The sequence below is a fragment of the Electrona antarctica genome, assembly GCF_951216825.1.
Source record: "Electrona antarctica genome assembly, chromosome: 6".
Lineage (NCBI taxonomy): Eukaryota > Metazoa > Chordata > Actinopteri > Myctophiformes > Myctophidae > Electrona > Electrona antarctica.
This window is the reverse complement of record NC_136811.1, coordinates 58,909,661-58,923,865: the sequence shown is the minus strand read 5'-3', so window position 1 is coordinate 58,923,865 and position 14,205 is coordinate 58,909,661. Positions and strand designations below refer to the sequence as shown.

Below are 14,205 nucleotides of genomic sequence, written 5' to 3'. Positions count from 1 at the left end.
CTGTTCTGTGCCCCCTCAATAACGCAACTCTTCTATTATATGGCTCTGGTGCAGGCTAGGCAGCATTTATTTCCCCTCAAAACTATTTAAATAGTAGGACTCTAGGCCACACACACACACGCACACGCACACACACGCACACACAGTCTCTCACACACACGCACGCACGCACGCACACAGTGAACACACCCCTCGGCCCCGCCCCTACTTGAATATTCATGTAACTCCATTCATCCATCCTGTCAGCCAATCACATCGCGTCATTCTCCGCACGTGACCTGCCCCGCGTCACTTTGATTGAATGATTATTACAACCTGAAAACATTTATGTCAGCGTCTCAGAATCACGGCTAGGACCGACCATGTTGTTGAATGAATGCTTCTCTTCCACACACACGCCCGCAGGTTGTTAACAAAACATAACAGCCAAAAACCATCCCGGACGGACCAGCGGTGGACCCCCTGGCTGTAGCCATTTAAACCCTGTGCTAACCGAGGTAAAGGATTTATCATTTTGAGAAGGGTTATAAACGGTGCATTTATTGCGTGGTGGTTTGACAGAGGAACTGTTTTAAGTTGTTTTTTGGTTTGAACTGAACGCAACTGAGAAAGGTAGGCTATCGTTTGAACTGTGCAACATTTATGGAGTGAGCCTCTTGAGTTGTGTGAATTTAATTATTTATTTTGGTTTGTATGTAGAAGGTTGCTGTGAAATGTAAAGTATTTAAACCAAATGTGTTGAAAAAGCAACCGTTCAGTTGTGTTGACACACTGACGCCACACAGCTGAGTCAAATGACTAATTGGCATCACCAGTAGCCGCAATTTGCATAATGAGATGAATCTAGAGTTGCAATGCATGCCCTCCATTAGCAGCCCATTGATCCACATTGAATTTACAATCTGCTTGTATTAAAGTTAAACAAGGCTAAACTCGCCAATGTTGCAGCTTTAGGGCAAGCTTGAATTATAGCCTACTCAACATCTGCAAAGCATTTGTTTCATAAAAAATACACCGTTATAAGTGACGTGGAGCTACTTTCTGTTTGGAAGCACTTGTTTTTAATTAATGGGTAGCAGTGCTGCTGCCTCCTGCATTGTGACAATTCGAAACAGGTGGTAGGCATGGCTGTTCAGTGAGTTCCAAAAGTACTCGACATTACTTGTAATTTGTATTTTAAATTGCTTTCTAGAAGCGGATGAGATATTGACTCTACAAACTATTGTGCAGGGACACTTATAATAAAATACATTTTGATATTGCACTTTTAAATATTCTTAAAAGGATCCCTGGTTAATAAGACAAATATTATATTTCTTAGATAAATAAAGAATCTTTCACTCAATAGGAATTGCTCCTGTTGCAAGTTGATTATATGATATGTCCATATGGTCTAGCCCTATGGAATGCATACGCAAAAAACAGCTTAATACTTAATATAAGCATCAAAGCAATTATTTGAAATACTTTTTATTAGCAAGTGCATTCCATAGCGCTGGACCACATGGACATAGGACATCATCAACCTGCGACTAGAATAGTTCCTATGGAGTAAAAGATTATCTATTTATGAAATAAATAAAATATTTTACATTTTTAGTTATAGATGGCAAGTATAATGTTTTAAGCAATATTTGTCTTATTAGCCAGAGATCCTTTTAAAATGTTTCTATTACTGTGAGCGATATGGTCAGCTTCTGATTTCTTTCTTTCTTTCTAGATGTGGATGGAGATGACCGTAGATGCTGCTGGAATGCTGAACCTGAGGATGCCCTGGTCTCCTGTGTGACCCCCCCCCCCCCCGGCTTCTAAGATGTCCATGTGAAGGTCACCAGGGTTCTGAGTGGCCTCCAGGCCGACCACCCCATCCTGGCTGCTAAGATGTCCATGTGAAGGTCACCAGGGTTCTGAGTGGCCTCCAGGCCGTCCACCCCATCCTGGCTGCTAAGATGTCCATGTGAAGGTCACCAGGGTTCTGAGTGGCCTCCAGGCCGACCACCCCATCCTGGCTGCTAAGATGTCCATGTGAAGGTCACCAGGGTTCTGAGTGGCCTCCAGGCCGACCACCCCATCCTGGCTGCTAAGATGTCCATGTGAAGGTCACCAGGGTTCTGAGTGGCCTCCAGGCCGACCACCCCATCCTGGCTGCTAAGATGTCCATGTGAAGGTCACCAGGGTTCTGAGTGGCCTCCAGGCCGACCACCCCATCCTGGCTGCTAAGATGTCCATGTGGACATTATGAGTGTTTGTATAGAGAGAAGCATGGCTGAAGAGCTTTGCATATCAGTCGTTTCTTGCTGCTGCCAAAGTCAAATTGTGATATCTGTAGTGTTTAGTACATGGCCGCTTAGGAGATGTAGATATAAGTACACCTGCCTGGTGGAAATAGCATTGTGATACATACTGGGTGTGCTCTTTGGTCGTTCACAAAACAAACAAACAAAAGTAAACAAAATGCCACAAACTCACTAAAAGCTGCACAAAATGTCCGCCAGTCCGTGTTGGCTATTGTCCAACTCCTAATTTCCGATATCAACAGATACCGATTATATATGCAGGCTTTTTCCAGTGGTGGAAAAATAACTCAAACTTTTTACTTAAATAAAAGTAGGCTATAAATACTGCAATATAGAAATACTCTGTTACAAGTAAATTCAACATGTACTCGAGTTAAAGTACAAAGGTTTTGGTATATAAATGTACCAAAAGTAAAAGTGCTCATTATGCAAAATGTCTCATTTCAAGTTTTCAAATGTATAAAAATCATTTGGAAATGGCAGATCTACAAGCTCACGTGTCCCATTGTGACACATTGTGAGCTTGTAGATGTTTTTAATGTAAAACAATAACCGATATCGATATTAATTTTTAATGCCTTTATCGGCCGATAATATCGGACATCCCTAACAAAAAAATTATCTCAAATGTGTCAATACATTTCAAAGAATGTCACAAAAGCCGCAAGTGCCACTAAAACTTCACTAATGTATAAAACATCCACAAGTTCCATAATTAAATGCCACAAAGGTTTGACAAACATGCCAAAAAAAATGAATAAATGACAAAAAATAAGTTTCATAAAAATCTTCTGCCGTATGTCCATAGAACGTCAGCTCTGTTGCAGCAAGCCAGTCCAGTGTGTCATTGTCTAGGTCACCTAAGCCACGATCACCATTCGGTGGCCGGTATTTGGGGCAAATGGTCATTACGTGTTCCACAGTCTGTCGTGGATCCTCTCATTCACAGTGGGCACTGTCCGAGATGTCCCACTTCTGCTTTGAGGGTTGTCCACTCCTTGCTGGCAAAGAATATCTTTGGGGTCCTCAATGTATTCCACTGGTCCCTCTGTCTCTCCTTCACCCAGGATGCCTTGGAGGTGTCAGCTGGTGTTGTGTGGAGCAGTTCCTGGGCCTGTGTGGCAAAGGGTCACTGTGACGTGCTGTGGCAAAGGGCGGCTCGTGTGGTGTGTGTGTGCTGTGGCAAAGGGCGCCGTGACTTGGTGTGTGTGCTGTGGCAAAGGGCACCGGTACTTGGTGTGTGTGTGTGTGCTGTGGCAAAGGGCGCCGTGACTTGGTGTGTGTGTGTGTGCTGTGGCAAAGGGCACCGGTACTTGAGGCCTGTGCTGTGGTGTCTCTGACGACCTTGTGGAGGAGATGGCTGGGATTCACTCAGCTTTGCCTTCTCGGTGAGGGCTGCTTCTCGTCTGACCTCTGTTGGAGTGATTCCAGCGAGAAGTTGTTTGTTTGGGGTGGCCCATCCGGTGGTGAGGGCAGCATCCAGCTTCTTGACATGAGAACTACGGCTCCAGACTGGGGCACAGTACTCTGGTCGTCTGCATAGCCATACTTCATTGATGTTGTTGCAGGGAGATCGTGGATGTAGATGTTGAACCGAAAAGCTTCACAAAATGATTTCTAGTTTTTAACCTTTTAACTAGTTTATTTTCTAATAAATTTGTTTTTACTTCTGTTTTGTGAAGCAACTTTGGGTACCTTGAAAAGCACTGCCTATATAAATTGTATGTTATTATAAAAAGAAAATGGACACAGAAATTGTCGCCACACAGACATCACAAATTCCTATTGGCGGCAGCAACAAGTGAGTGATGTGCAAAGCTCTTCAGCCATTCATAGACTATAACCACCATGTCTTCCTTCCAGATGCTGCGAGGCTCAACCGGAGCCCCTACAGGTGGATATCTGCAGCTCTCGCTGTCCATGGATGAATCTGCATGGGGGCTCTGAAGACGGCTCAAAGTAAGAAACCACTTAGACTTTTCTATTACTGCGAGTCGTATGGTCAGCTTCTGTTTTAAATGTTCTCTATACATTTTTTTGTATGATGTGAAAGGACACAATGTAAGTATATCTGGCTCTTGGTCACTTTAATTAATCTTTCGTTCTTTCTTTGTTAGGGTGGATGATGGGTCGTGGTAGACATCGTGGAAGGACAGAGATCCGTTCCAAAGCTTCCCTCCCGGGGGTTTCCTCTGAGGACTTCTGATGAGCTGTGAGTAGGAATATTTCTTGTTTGTTTCTCAGGATGGATATCTGCTGTACTGTTATGGCATGAAGTATAGCATGGCAGTATGATGCCTCCTAGTGGCACTGGTTGAATGTATGTCAGCTCTCCAAGCTAATCAAAGTCTTAATGACACTTTTGTTAACCACTTCAACCCCAGCATCCCTATTCTGGGGGGAGCGTTCAGCAAAAATAGCAGATCTACAAGCTCACACCGCGTTGCAACATGTGAGCTTGTAGATCTGCTATTTTTGGCAAATCAATTTGTGTAGTGAAATCGGAGCATATACCAAATGCTCTCTTTAAAGGTCTGTTTTATCAAATAATATATATATATATATATATATATATATATATATATATATATATATATATGAATGAGGGTTTAAGTCGTTCTGAATTTGCAGCTCAACAAAAGCTAATTTGGTCTTTATTTCTGTCTTTCTTTCTTGGGACTTGATCATGTCTAGGAATTTCAACAATTTATATTTTAGGCAGTTATCACACACTTTATCCAGAGTGACTTACAGTAAGCAAGAACAACACATAGTAATACATCAAATTCATAAACAATTCTCATCAAGAATAAGAAGTAAGCTAATAACCTAACAGTAGACTATCCAGACTATTGGCAGCAACAACAAGGGAGTGATGTGCGAAGCTCTTCAGCCATTCATAGACGATAAATGTCTTTCTTCCAGATGTACTGCAGGTCTCCCGCTGTCCAGGAATCTGCATTCCTCTGAAGACGACTCAAAGTAAGAGACCCTGTTAGGCCTGTCAAAAATAACCCTAACTTAAACGTTTATTACTGTAAGTGATCTTTAGCTTCTATTTTAAATGTTCTCTATAAATACAAGTTTGATGTACTAGGCTGTATATATGTTGTGACAGGATAGAATATATATCTGGCCCTTGGTCACTCTAATCAATCTCTCTTTTGTTAGGATGGAGATCGCGGTAGACGTCGCTGGAACGCCGCTGCTGGACAGGGCGCGCACACACACACACACACACATACACACGCGCACACACACGGCAAAGCTAATTTGGTGTGTGTTTTTTTTATCTTTGTTAGAATGGAGATCTTGGTAGAGGAGCTGATGTTCCCTGGACAGAGACCCCCCCCCCCCCCTCAGAGGACTCTGATGAGCTGTGAGTAGTCTGTCCAAGCTAATCAAAGTCTTAATGACACTTTTGTTAACCACTTCAACCCCAGCATCCCTATTCTGGGGAGAGCGTTCAGCAAAAATAGCAGATCTACAAGCTCACCCCGCGTTGCAACATGTTATGCTATTTTTGGAGAATCAATTTGTGTAGTGAAATAGGAGCACATACCAAATGCTCATTAAAGGTCTGTTTTATCAAATGTGTATAAAGGGTATAAGTGGTTCTGAATTTGCAGCTCAACAAAAGCTAATTTGGTTTCTGTCTTTCTTTCTCAGGATGGAGATGGCAGTAGACACAGCTGGAAGTCTCAACCAAGAGATGGAGATCTGCAGGTCTGTCCATGGATGGATGGGAGGACGGAGGACGGAGATCTGGGTAGACGCCGGAGGACTTCGGACCTGGGCCTGCCGGTGAGGAACACCACAGTAAGAACCGCTTTAGGCCTGTCACGATTATGAGGTTTCTTTTTACTAGACGATTATTGCCTCTCAAATAAATTGCAATTAAAGATTTAAGTGCGTTGTAACATGAATGAAACTGAAAAAAAGCCAATCGTCTGTTGCCGAGAATCGGTCGATCCCTATTCTTAAACGTTACTGTAAGTGTATGTTGTGACAGGACACACACACACACACACACACAGCCAAGCTAATTTGGGGTGTGTCTTTTCGGTTCGGTAGACGCCACTGGAAGCCGTTTTAGTCGCTCAAATAAATTACAATAACAATTTAATTGCGTCGTACTAACATTATGAATATAACTTTTTTAGGCTTTGTAAACAAAAAGGCATAATTCAATAACTTTATACACATTACAACGTAACACATTTTGAGCTTGTAGATCGGCTGCTTCCATTATTTCTTTAAAATGTTTGAAAATATATGAACATTTCCAACATGGAGACGATTATGACTATTATCCCTAAAAAATGTTATCTCAAATACTTGATTAGGTAATTGTGACAGGCCTAAATCCTTCTGGTTGTGTTTTTTTTATCATGTTCTGTAATCAGTTGGGGGTTGACTATAGACTTTTTTTAGGAACAAGATCATCATGCCGGTGAAGAGCACGTTTCTAGCCAATGGAGCAACTATTTCTGCTCACCTTTGGAGTCACATCACGGCAAGGTAACTATACCACACACACACACACACACACACACACACTATGATTGTTTTATGAACAATGTAGTAATGAGCATTTCTTTCTTTTCTTTAGGACGTTGCTGGTCTCCTGTGTGGCTCCATCTGGTCCTCCTAAGCAGCCATATGGAGGTCACCAGGGTTCTGAGTCACTCAGATCCTGACTGGTAGTGGTGATATGTAGATGTGATCAATCGGGGCTTTTTGGTTGTTCACTTAAACAAAAATAAACAAAACAAATATATAAATAACTATAAATGGATAAAACAAATGATACAAAATATAGATTAAAGTAAAATAAATGCATTAAAATAGTAAATAAAATTAGTAATGGCACAGTAATGCGTAAAATAAATATAATTAGTAATATAGTAATACATAAAATTAGCAATATAGTAATGCATACAATTAGTAATAACAGTAATGCATAAAATAAATGCATCAAAATAAAATTAGTAATAACAGTAATACATAAAATAAATGCATACAAATAAAATTAGTAATAACATAGTAATACATCAAATAAATAAAATGAGTATAGTAATACATGACATTAGTAATAACATAGTAATATATAAAATGAGTAGTATAGTAATACATAAAATTAGTAATAACCTAGTAATATATAAAATTAAAACGATGACTTGTAAAATTGTAGAATTAATTCATATAAATAAATAATAAACTATCAATCACATCTACATATCACAACCAGGCTATATTGCCAGCAGTCAGGTGGACTGTAGACTCACTACAGCTGTCAATGTGGTATACTGTGTTTTGACCCAACTGGCCTCCAAGGAGAGGCGAGCATGGAGACGGACATCTGATGATACACGAGAGAATACGCCATAGTCAAAACAAAATTTTAATAAAAGTAATATGTTTGTAATATGTTTCATGTTGATTGTAATTTATTCATGATGCCATATATCTTTAAATATTCATTTTCTTGTTAATAAATTATTGCATTTATACCCGGGTGTCCTCCTCCTTCACTGTGTTATGGGTCCATTACCCCTAGATCAAATGGTTCATAACAAGGATGAGGAATACAGTGGTACTATTTACATGTTTAAGGAATATTTAGTTATAGTTAATGTATTTTACACATTTAGACCTTCTAAAACCTAGCCTAAGGTTTTCTGAAAACCTTCAAATTCTTATTAAAACAATAAATAAGTGATGTAGACAGGTGGATCCCGGCATGAATGGTATAATTTATAGGTTTCACCAGGTCTAAATGGACTAAAAGGAGGCCTCAGGTCTTCAAATGAAGTGTGGAAAGCTGAAGGAGGTTTTCACTCCAAGGTCTCTACAGAATGACCTAGCTTATTAATGCGGACAATCTCCCAGAACAGAGCCATGCCACCAAACATGAATGTTTGAATATTGTACTTAAATTACTGTATGCAATTTTTAATTTTGTTACCATTTTTTTACCACGAAGACCAGACTGAATTTTAAGTAATAAGACTTTAAATTGGCTTGTTCTTGTAGTGTGGTACTTTTCCTCCAGGAAATGACTCTGTACTCCTTTGAAAACTTTAGAAATCCAGTTTGTCATTAAATGTTCTGATGCAAATGGACCTCAATGTAAAGAAGTATTTAATAATGCTTTTCTGGGTTTTAGCAGAGCTTGTGTTGAACTGTGCTCTTTCTACAAACTGTTAATGACGTTATCACTTTTAGGCCAACACTTCCCTCTAGTGGTTACTCAGAGTAATGACAGCCTTACGTGTTTCAGATGTCTACAACTACACAGTACATACTGCTGCAAATATGTTTGTTTTCTTTAACCAGGCAGAACAAATAATGTAATAAAACATAATTTAACAATCTAATGAATAGATCTAGTTTATTAATAGAACACCTAGTTAGTTAATTAATACAATACACAATACTAGACAATGTGTTTATTTTCTTAAATAAATGAATATCATTTAAAATGTATTAATGAATAGAACTAGTTTGAACTTAATAGAACAACTAGTTATTAGTTAATACAATAAATAATACTAGACAATATGTTTATTTTCTTAAACCAGGCAGAACAAATAATGTAATAAAATATGAATGAATGGATCTATTTTATTAATAGAACAATTCGTTATTTGTATTATTATTATAATTAACAATTATTTATTTAATTAGTTTCCGGTGTGTTACATGAAGTCAGTGAGCCTATAGAATTCTGTGACTCTGTACTGCTGATCTTCAAGCTCAGAACATCGGCTGTTTTCACACCTGCTAGTGATTACATCAACAAACAACACAGGGAGCTACAGCTGACGTACGTGACGCCATTCTCATGTAGCTGTAACCAAATGCACCCTGTAACTCTGAGAGTAACACATGTGGAACCAAATGGACCCTTACAGGTCTGTAACTCTGAGAGTGTAACACATGGAACCAAATGGACCCTTACAGGTCTGTAACTCTGAGTGGAGGAGCAGTGCATGGGGATTTAAACAACAAACCTTTGTGAGTGAGTACCGATACGGTTGTTTATAAACTGGTACAGTGTGGCTTTACAATGAGTTTAACTGTCGGGTTTTATGCGACGTGCTGAAGGGCTTGGATAGACTTAGCTCTGGTCCATAGCTCTAATGCATTGCATTTCATTAGAGCTATGGACCAGAGCTATGGAGTAACGTGCCTCTGCTGCCTCAAACCTTTGAATATAATATACAACCTAAAACTGCAATATTGTGTTTGTCAATCAGTGGACCATGACACAGCTTAAACACTACTCTTCTTTACAGGTATACAGGCAGGTATAAATACACTTTAAGACCAACATATTTGTGTCAGCATTATGATTAGATTTATTTAATTTTTTCTAAACAGTCTACAAAGTAAGTTGAACTAAAGTTGTCAAATAATTGTCTGAGCTTGTAGATCTGCTATTTTTGAAAAATCATTTGAAGAATCATGAGCGCAGATCTTTGAATATATATTATTTTAACTCATATCTTTGCTTCTGGGGGGTCCCTGGAAGAACATATTTTCAGATGGGGGTCGGCCGCCATCATTTTTTGTCACAGGCCTGCTGCCGCCCGCCGTCTACCACTTCAGAGTGACCCCGGTCAACCTGCCCACCTCTCTGACCCCATGGTCTGCACTGACCCCATCGGTGACCTCTGACCCCGTGGTCTGACTCTGCAGAGACCCCATCGGTAAGTCAGTCGACGCTAGTTAAACCGATAAATGACTAAACTGTTGAAGATGGAGTGTAAGTGATGTGTTTAAAGCCAGTCTTCATTTTGACAGCAAATGTCAGTCCTTTGACATATTTTTGACATCTAAAATGTTTTTAGGAAGGTCCTTAGTGACTAACGGTTTACGGTGCCTGAGGAAGGTCCTTAGTGACTAACGGTTTAGTCTACTGAATATCAAGATTTTAGTTGATTTCATTCTGCAGTGCAATTTTCGTCTACAGTTGAATTTGTTGACAAAATTGTATTTTGGCGGGCCTTAACCCATTTAGGCCTGACATCGAAATTTAAAGAATGTCTTCTAAATTCTGACAGTTTTCTGAAATACCTATGTTTCTGTATCGGTGGTGCTCCATATTTCATGTCAAGGACCCCAAAAATGATATGTAATTGGCCACCGACCCCCATCTGAAAATATGTTGTTCCAGGGACCCCCCCAGAAGCAAAGCTTTGAGTTAAAAATGTTCGCTCTGAAAAGAGTTGTGCCACATTTTCAAAAATAGCAGACCTACAAGCTCGTGGTCTGCTATTTTTTTTTTGTGTTTTTAATTCAGCCAGAGTGTTTCCCAGGTGGAAGACGGAATGTCCCAAAACCTCCTTAAGTTTTCTTTCTTTTTTTATTGCCAGCTGACGCCCAGGGCAACCTCACAGAGGAGGAGGAGGAGATCGGGGAGCAGATGAACTTCCTCAACTCATGCTGGGAGAGCCTCCGAGTGGCCAGCATAGACCGACAGGCCAGGTACACACACACACACATGCACACACACACACGCGCACACAGACACACGCACAGACACACACACACACACACACACTGTGGCGCTCTGCACCTTTAACACTACCCTACGTCACGTGCCCGCGCGCTACGAGAATGAATGAACAGAACGGGCGCGCGCTTTGAGGAGTTTGCTGTTGTCAGCTGTCAACTCAGCTGTCCGCTGCTCGCGTCCGTGTGTAGCCCCGCTGTGGGTTAGTCGACACTCACACAATCCAAGAAGTGGTGAGGAAACTCCTCAAAGCGCTTTGAGGAGTTGACTGTTGACTGTTGACAGTCAACTCCTCTCACACACACACACACACGCACACACACACACACACACACACACACACAGGGACACAACAAACAGTACGGACAGTGAACGGTGCAACTACTTGGGAACAGGCCTCCATTCCGAAACCGTGCACACATCATCTTCATTAGCAGATGACTTGGGTTTAGGTTTAGAAAATGGGTTTGCTAATATTTTCTGTGGCCCCAATGCCCTGCAGTTGGCTTTGGCACTTTTTTTGGGGGGGGGGGGCATTTTAATGTGTGTGGTGGCACTGGTTCTGATCTTAAATCCCTTTATTTTAGATCGTTTTTTAGTAGGGCTGACCCCAAAAAATGGATTAATCAACGTTCAATTGATATGCACGGGAATCGATCTTGAAATAAAAAATCGAATAATCATTAAAAAAAAGCGGCCCCTTTTGGTCCGCGAGCTGGCCCATTTTGGTGCGCAAGCATGGCTCCGTCCTCACGTGTTAACGAGGAAGTCAACAAGTGCAGCTACAGTCATGCCGTCCACGCAGGAAAATAAGTCAAAAGTGACATGGGTGCATTTTAAAATATGCAAAGAAGTCCACGACCGTGGTGGAAACATAATGTGCCACGTTATCACGGCACCTGTAGCGAAGTGGATTCTATCCATCCCCGACTCCCTGCCGCATGCTACTATACAACCCCTTCGCGCATCTTCTCCAAAGCTGGATTTATTCTCTTTTCTGCACTAATATAACCTACGGTAACTATAATATTGCACTCTCAGAGACAGAGCCGCTTTGTGCGAATGGGGCCTCACAAAGTCACGCCTGCGATGCCTTTTTTTTCTTTGAAATGGAACCTCTCTCTCTCCCTCCCTCCCTCCCTCTCTCTCTCTCTCATTACATATTTAGGCCTATAGCCTAATTACTTATTTGGCAGCACCTGCAATGACAATAGTAACCTTATATACACATTTCAAAAGGCTTTCATATACTATTAATATTTTTCTAATAAGGTTTGTCCTTATAGATAGAAATGTGATCAAATGTGTATTTTTGTAATTATTGTAAAGCACAGGGCCTCGCATTTCTCCCAGGCAGCTCTGATTGCACTTATAGTCTATTGCTCAAAAAGCGTCTGCTTTTGGTCCGCGATCCGTGCGCCTCGCAGCAAGCTCTGCTGCGCTGCCTATTTGTTTTAGTTTTTTGTTTAGTTCCATAGAACCTAGAGCCTGGGATGCCTACATGTGTCAGGCTTGATTGGTTGCGCTTAATAAGAGTTCATGTTATGGTCGGGTGGTGTTTTTTCCACAAAGCCTCTGACTTTATTTCAGTTATAAATGTTACACGAGAGAAGAGAGAAGCAAAATGCCGTTCGTCGTGTCACGTGTGCTGTGCAGCTTTGGATTATATTCCTTTATTTGATGGAGAGGTAATGCATGCCTGTGTCAGGCGCTGTTGATTTGATTTCTGACTTCTGATTTAATGTGTCAGGCTTGAAGACTTCATTCATGTTACCGTTCGTTTACAATTGACGAGAGGAGTTTGGATTACATATTTTTTTATTTGATTGAGAGGTAATTGAGAGGCGCTGTTTAATAATTGTTAAATAAAAGACCAATCTAATATGCGCTCCTCTCTACTATTTGTATCTTCTGCAGCTATATCACTGTTTTATTATAAGCCTAATTCATTGTGCGTCACTGCTCGCCTCGCGCCTCGCACTAGTTGTCACTGTACAATACTTTAAAACAGTTGTCATGTTGCACACATGCCTAAAATTGCTGTTATTTGCGCTGCCCGTGTTGTATTTCAAACTCCAGCTTGTCACACTCCAGGCTGCATGAACAGCGCTGCTTGAACGCTGTTTTCTGCCCCCTCAATGGCGCAAAGTTCTCTGTTGTACTAGTTGGCTACAACGGTAGCTTTGCGGTAGTCCAAACTAAAAGCGAGTGACAGCGAGACGAGATTAACATAACATGTCGACCGTATCAACGCAGAGACCTACTTGGCATTATTACATCCATTATTGGCCTGGAGGGAGAACGTTTACAGCCGCCGTTGCTTCCTCCTCCTCCTATCCGTCTCCCCACACTGGCACGGCTTACGGCTATCGAGTTAGCCATGTGCTATCTGTGGTTTGAGGGTTTTCTCGTCAGCGAAAAGTCAACAAACAGAACACGTTGACATGCATGCTGATCTTCCTTAAGTACAATTTTGAGGTAATCTTTACTTTATTGGAGTATTTCCAATTTTCGATACCTTTACTTCTACTCCACTACATCACAGAGGCAAATATTGTACTTTTTACTCCACTACAATTATTAGAAATGTTTAGTTACTTTGTAGATTTTGATTAATATTACAAAACATACATTAACCCCGTCAGCCCTATACATTTTAGCCAGTTGAAAATAGTAGAGATCTTGTAGATCTGCTATTTTCAAAACCTTTGAAGATTTGTGAATTGGGACATTGTGCATACTTTTTACTCAAGTAAATTTTGAATTCTGGACTTTTACTTTATTTTAGTACTTTTCCCACTTGTAAAATTGAGAGATATTATTGATAAGGCTGCCTGATAAACACACACCTGTCTTGGAGCGTGTGCGTTTGGCCTGCAGTGTGTCCAGCTCCCAGGGGGACCGTCTGTTCCCGGGTTAGGGTGCATCTTGGCCTGCAGTGCGTCCAGCTCCCAGGGGGACCGTCTGTTCCCGGGTTAGGGTGCATCTTGGCCTGCAGTGCGTTCAGCTCCCAGGGGGACCGTCTGTTCCCGGGTTAGGGTGCATCTTGGCCTGCAGTGCGTCCAGCTCCCAGGGGGACCGTCTGTTCCCGGGTTAGGGTGCATCTTGGCCTGCAGTGCGTCCAGCTCCCAGGGGGACCGCCTGTTCCCGGGTTAGGGTGCATCTTGGCCTGCAGTGCGTCCAGCTCCCAGGGGGACCGTCTGTTCCCGGGTTAGGGTGCATCTTGGCCTGCAGTGCGTCCAGCTCCCAGGGGGACCGTCTGTTCCCGGGTTAGGGTGCATCTTGGCCTGCAGTGCGTTCAGCTCCCAGGGGGACCGTCTGTTCCCGGGTTAGGGTGCATCTTGGCCTGCAGTGCGTCCAGCTCCCAGGGGGACCGTCTGTTCCCGG

At 41.6% G+C, this 14,205-nt stretch overlaps 1 long non-coding RNA gene across 1 annotated transcript; it reads left to right on the top strand.

Annotated features, from left to right (window-relative positions):
- Positions 1-356: 356 nt before the first annotated feature.
- LOC306924285 lies at positions 357-7,130 on the top strand. The gene is made up of 8 exons (XR_013790150.1): positions 357-497; positions 1,721-4,256; positions 4,415-4,509; positions 5,223-5,279; positions 5,469-5,676; positions 5,967-6,101; positions 6,732-6,818; positions 6,910-7,130. It is a non-coding gene; the product is annotated as an uncharacterized lncRNA (long non-coding RNA).
- The last annotated feature ends 7,075 nt before the right edge of the window (positions 7,131-14,205 follow it).